General features: G+C 44.4%; 1 pseudogene; it reads left to right on the forward strand.

Annotated features, from left to right (window-relative positions):
* Window positions 1-1,746: 1,746 nt before the first annotated feature.
* LOC129625171 (voltage-dependent calcium channel gamma-like subunit) lies at window positions 1,747-4,467 on the forward strand (annotated as a pseudogene).
* The last annotated feature ends 2,073 nt before the right edge of the window (window positions 4,468-6,540 follow it).

Raw genomic sequence — 6,540 nt, forward strand, 5'->3', positions numbered from 1 at the left:
AACTGAACTGAATGTGTGAGATGAGAAACAAACCCCCAGGCTCAGAATTGCAGGATTCCTGGACCAGCAAAGACTCACAGTGAAGAGGAAAATTGCATATATATGGAATCTATAAAGATGGTACTGATGAACTTATTTGCAGGGTGGGAATGGAGATGCAGACACAGAGAACAGACTCATGGATCTGGGGTGGAGGAGAGGGGAAAGAGAGAGGGGGACAAATGGAGAGAGTAGCATGGAAACGTATACACTACCACATGTGAAATAGCCAGTGGGAATTTGCTGTATGACCCAGGGAACTCAAACCAGAGCTCTGTGACAACCTAGAGGGATGGGACGGGGTGGGAAGTGGGAGGGAGGGGACATACGTATACCTGTGGCTGATTCATGTTGCTGTATGCCAGAAAAACAACACAATATTGTTGGATAATAAAGCTATTATCTTTCAATTAAAAACAATGTTTTAGAAAAAGAGAGAGGGAGAGAGAGCTCACAGATAAATGTTGATAAGACCAGTGACGAGGTCCAGTTTCTCTACTTTATCCCCTCTGAGGTGGTCTCCATCCTTCCTGAGTCCATGCTAGACAAGCACAGCCAGCTTCTGCCCAGATAAACAGGAAGGAGAAAGGAGAGAGAGAAGACAGCTATGGGAGGAAATTAGTACTTACACAGATGAAAATAGCTGGTGATTCCACATTTTCACTGCAGGAGGAAGAACAGCTACTCTTCCCACCCGAGAGCCCAGTGACTTGTGAAAAGCTAAATACAGTGCTGGTTCAGAATCGAGTCTGTGCTGACCTCAGCATGAGCCCCAGAGCCAAGAATTAGACTATTTTTTAATGCAGTTGCCAAAAAACAAAAAAGGTGTAGCTAAAATGGGTGATTTATTCAACAAGGACCTACTATGTATCACAGGGAACTCTACTCAATATTCTGTAGTAATAACCTATATGGGAAAAGAATCTAAAAAGAGTGGATGTATATGTGTAACTGAATCCCTTACTGTAAACCCTAAACCTAGCGCAATGTTGTAAATCGTCTATGCTCTAATATAAAATAAAAACCATATTTCAAAAAGACACTAAAAATAAAATAAAATGGGTGATTTGCATTTTTTATTCCTAACTACAAAATTAAGATATGGTCAAGTGCAGGGAAACATAGAAGAAAAGGCTTAAGATTTTAAATGTTTATGAAAATAAAGTGTATGCATGGAAATAATGCAAACGATACAGAACTACAAACACGGAAAATGAAAGTTCCCTGATAGCCTTCCTGGAACCAACCAGAGCAAATGCTTTAGTGGACAGTTTTCCAGATTTTTCTCTGTATATGTGTAACCAAATATATATATATATTTATGTGGTTTAGTTGCTAAGTCTTCTCCAACTCTTGTGACACCATGGCCTGTAGCCCACGAAGTTCCTCTGCCCATGAGATTTCTTTCCCAGGACAAGAATACTGGAGTGGGTTGCCGTTTCCTTCTCCAGGGGATCTTCCTGACTCAGGGATTGAACCCAGGTCTCCTGCATTGCAGGCAGATTCTTTACCAACTGAGCCACCAGGGAGGGTATACATTTGTGCAGTGGGGGGAGTTTTACAAAAATCTGATCATGATTTAATACTTTCTTTTGGGAGTTCACTTTCTTTTTTCTCATAACTATATCTTGGACATCCTTCCATGCTACTTCTTTATAGACAAACTGTATACTACATAACTGTTACACAAGGCTTCACTGAGTAGGTATGATTGCAGGTGAATACTTTCACTTTAAATTTATCTAATAGCTTTATAGTCACACCAAAAGGCAATTTCAGGGGCTTCAATGTCATCGTACTCTCATTGCACAAATACAGTGTTTGCCCTTTATTCATGTTTCCTGCCTGCCTTTGTCCATCTGCACACTCTTCTCATCACTTGTTCATTTAACCCAGAACTTCCCATGGAATCCCTGCTACTGAGGGCTGCTGGGGGCTGCCAGGTCCTAGGAAATGGGCATGACTAAACAGCAAATGTGTCAAGACAACCTGTCATTGCAAAACCCTCTGGTCGCTTTGTCATTTACAGTTAAATGTAAGTAGGCCTTTTGTACACATTTTAAATACCTTCCTGAAAAAGCAAAAGGCTTTCATTCTGTCAGATACTTTTATAAAGGGCAGAATTCCCTGTCCCTGTCCCGGGTCTGTTTTGCCACAGCATCTGGGAATCCCAGGGGCAGGGTGTGGAGGGCTCTGCTGGGTGTGGTGTCCATTGGTTTGTGACAGCATTTAGCCAACTGGTAACTTTACTTCAGGGCTTCTTGGTGGCTCACTGGTAAAGATTTTGCCTGCAAATGCAGGAGACATAAATTCAGTCCCTGGATTGGGAAGATCCCCTGGAGAAGAGCATGACAACCCACTCCAGTATTCTTGCCTGGAGAATGGACTCCATGGACAGAGGAGCCTGGTGGGGTACAGTCCATGGGGCTGCAAAGCGTTGGACACAATTGAGCAACTAAACATTACCTCACTGTGCTCTCAATTCCTCTGGGGCCCGACAGGAAGTGGACTGTTTTTTCCTGCAGGTCATCCGGGATACTGCTACCCTACAAGACTTGTCTGGTGTATATGCTACAAACACATCACTATTTAAAAATAAAGATGGAGTGAAGAATTGGAAGACTGGGATCAACACACATATGCTACTGATACTATGTATAAAATAGATAACTGGTGAGAACCTACTGAACAGCACAGGAAACTCTGCTCAGTGCTCTGTGATGACCTAGATGGGAAAGAAATCCCCAAAGGAGGTGATATATGTACACATAGCTGATTCACTTTGCTAAATGCAGTAGAAACAAATACAATATTATAAAGCACCTATGTTGTTGTTGTTTGCTCACTAATTTGTGCCTGACTCTCTGTGACCCCATGGACTGTAGCCTGCCAGGCTCCTCTGTCCATGTGATTTCCCAGAACAAGAATACTGGAGTGGGTTGCCATTCCCTTCTCCAGGGAATCTGCCCAACCCAGAGATCAAACCTGTGTCTCCTGCATTGGCAGGCAGATTCTTGCCTGCTGAGGCATCAGGGAAGCCCCCAAAGCAACTATACCCCAGTAAAAATTAATTTAAAAAATAAATAAATAAAAATAAAGATAGAATCAGGAACTTGGAGTATTATGAGAGCAGAGATGTGAAACTCCTAGCAGGTAATAAGTTTCATTCTTTTGTGGGAAAGTATGTGTCCTATGTTAAGGAATTAAATAGTTTATATATTTAGAAAACTCAAGAACAGATTGATAAAAGAAATGTTCATCTGCTGGGGTATGGGGAAGTCATTCTGGCTTATCCCTGAATTAACTCAAATTTTATGCTAACTAAAATAGCCTGCGTATGGCCTATCAAACATACATTGTACATCTGCTTTAGTTATTAAAGAAAAGAACGCACTGATCAGAAGTAAAGACAACCCATGATAAAAATAATGATTAAATGCCCATCTTCCTGGGACTAATGCTGGCCCTTCTTTGATGTTAAGACTCCCTTCTCCGGTGCCATGGCTATCCCGAATCGCTGAGTACCTGCTGGTCTGTTCTTTTTTTTTCCTGAAACCTCCTCCCCATAGAAAATACACACCCAAATACCTCCCATCTCTCTGCAAACACACTGTTGCTACTGCAAAAATCTCATTTTTACTCTGTTGAGACATTATGTCATTTAGGAGGGTCATTTCTCATTATATGACATTATATGTCACTTAATGATGTTATACGTCATTTCTTCAATAACTGGTTTATAGGAGCGGGCAGTTTATTAACATTAAATTTAGACCCAGCAGATCTGAGCGAGGGGGTGTGGAGGCAGCAAGGCAGGAGGGAATGAAGAGCCCTCTGGTCAAGCTCGCTGTTTCCAGACACGGTTGCTGGCCAAAGGAGGCCCCACTGGTCCTTCTTAGAATCCTTCACCGAGCCTTCATCATCCTGTGTGACACCCGGGCCATGGTCCTCCACTTCGTCTCCATCCGTGGCGGCAATGGCTCCTGGCCGATGACCTCCTCTTTAGACTGTGGTACTTCTGCACTGGCTCCAACTAGACTGGGCTGCATTTCCTCTGAGACTCAAGTCAGGCCCATGTGCCCCAGGCATGCTGGTGGCTTGCAGCATGGCCACCTTGGCAGTGGTGGTCATCATCACTATGAGGAGCCTGGAGCTCCTCATAGTGTCCCAGGTGTGCAGGGACCCCCCCCTCACAGCACAAGTGGGCCGTGGGCTCCACCCTCTTTCTCGTCTCGTTCGCCCACTCCTTCATGGGGCTCCTGAGTTTCCTGACCTTCTCAGGAGCCAGGTCACACTCATGGGCCTCACCCTGATGTTCTGGAGTGACTCCATGGCCTCCTTCCTCCTCTTCCTGAGCCCTTGCATGTCAATAGCATCACCCACATCAACAGCATCATGCATCCCTGGGGCCTGCCTGCAAAAGTTTAGGGTCCCCTCCAAGGACATCAAGTTCTACGAGAAAGTGTGGTCAAGATGAGATTTTCCCAGACTTTCCTGCTGGTCCAGGGGTTAAGACTCTCTGTGCTTTCAATGCAGGGGGCATGGGTTCAATCCGTGGTTGGGGAACTTAGATCCCACATGCCACATGGTGCAGGAAAAAAGATTAGACTTTGCCAACATGTGACATTCAAATCGCTGCCTCTTGGCCTTGGGGTGGTTGGGCCAGTGGCCCATGGGCCTTTGTAGTTGGTCTGCAGCCCAGAGGTTAGGTGGTACCTCCAGCAGCACCAGCTTAGTCATGGCCATGTTACTAGGGTGTTGATTTTATTTAACATGTATTAAAATCTAAAAAATAAATAAATTTAAAGTATGGAGCCTTTGACTGTATAGATCACAACAAACTGTGGAAAATTCTTCAAGAGATGGGAATACCAGACCATCTGACTTTCCTCCTGAGAAATCTGTGTGCAGGTCAAGAAGCAACAGTTAGAACTGGACATGGAACAACAGACTGGTTCCAAATCAGGAAAGGAGTACGTCAAGGCTATATATCATCACCCAGCTTATTTAACTTATATTCAAAGTACATCATTCTAAATGCCAGGCTGGGTGAAGCAGAAGCTAGAATCAAGATTGCCAGGAGAAATATCAATAACCTCAGATACCCAGATGACATCACCCTTATGGCAGAAAGCAAAGAAGAACTAAAGAGCCTCCTGATGAAAGTGAAAGAGGAGAGTGAAAAAGTTGGCTTGAAACTCAACTTTCAAAATACTAAGATCATGGCATCCAGTCCCATCACTTCATGGCAAATACATGGGGAAACAATGGAAACAGTGAGAGACTTTATTTTGGGGGGCTCCAAAATCACTGCAGATGGTGACTGTAGCCATGAAATTAAAAGACACTTACTCCTTGGAAGAAAAGCTATGACCAACCTAGACAGCATATTGAAAAGCAGATGTTACTTTACCAAAAAAGGTCCATCTAGTCAAAGCTATGGTTTTTCCAGTATAGTTTATATATAGTTTTTCTTGAACTATAAAGAAAGCTGAGCACCAAAGAATTGATGCTTTTGAACTGTGGTGTTGGAGAAGACTCTTGAGAGTCCCCTGGACAACAGGGAGATCCAACCAGTCCATCCTAAAGGAAATCAGTTCTGAATATTCACTGGAGCTGAAACTCCAATACTTTGGCTACGTGATGGAAAGAACTGACTCATTGGAAAAGACCCTGATGCTGGGAAAGATTGAAGGCAGGAGGAGAAAGGGACGACAGAGGATGAGGTGGTTGGATGGCATCACCGACTCGATGGACATGAGTTTGAGTAAGTTCCTGGAGTTGGTGATGAACAGGGAGGCCTGGCGTGCTGCAGTCCATGGGGTTGCAAAGAGTCAGACACAACTGAGTGGCTGTACTGAATTGAACTGATGAATCCTATCCTGTCACTAACCAGGTGTTTACCTTGGCCAAATACCAATCTCCCTGAGTCTATTTCCTTATTGGTACAGCAGACCTAGTAATTCCTGCGTTATGTAGTAATTATGAGAGCTAAATGGATCAGCTTATGGTGAGTACGGAGAAGGCGATGGCACCCCACTCCAGTACTCTTGCTTGGAAAATCCCATGGACGGAGGAGCCCGGTAGGCTGCAGTCCATGGGGTCGCTCAGAGTTGGACAGGACTGAGTGACCTCACTTTCACTTTTCACCTTCATGCATTGGAGAAAGAAATGGCAACCCACTCCAGTATTCTTGCCTGGAGAATCCCAGGGACAGGGGATCCTGGTGGGCTGCCGTCTATGGGGTCGCAAAGAGTCGGACATGACTGAAGCGACTTAGCAGCAGTAGCAGCAGCATGGTGAGTATTGGCCAGTGCCCAGCCAAAACAGAAGCACAAAGCAGTGGCTTGAATCTTTGTCAGACACCTTGAAAGAATGGACAGGTGGAAGAGGATTCATGGGGAAGAGAAGCAGGGGTCTGCTATTAATTAAAGGAAAGATCTGGTTGGCATGGGGGCTTCTCCAATGGTTCAGCGGGAAAAGAATCTGCATGCAATGCAG

The sequence above is a fragment of the Bubalus kerabau genome, chromosome 13 (genome assembly GCF_029407905.1).
Source record: "Bubalus kerabau isolate K-KA32 ecotype Philippines breed swamp buffalo chromosome 13, PCC_UOA_SB_1v2, whole genome shotgun sequence".
NCBI classification, from domain to species: Eukaryota; Metazoa; Chordata; class Mammalia; order Artiodactyla; family Bovidae; genus Bubalus; species Bubalus kerabau.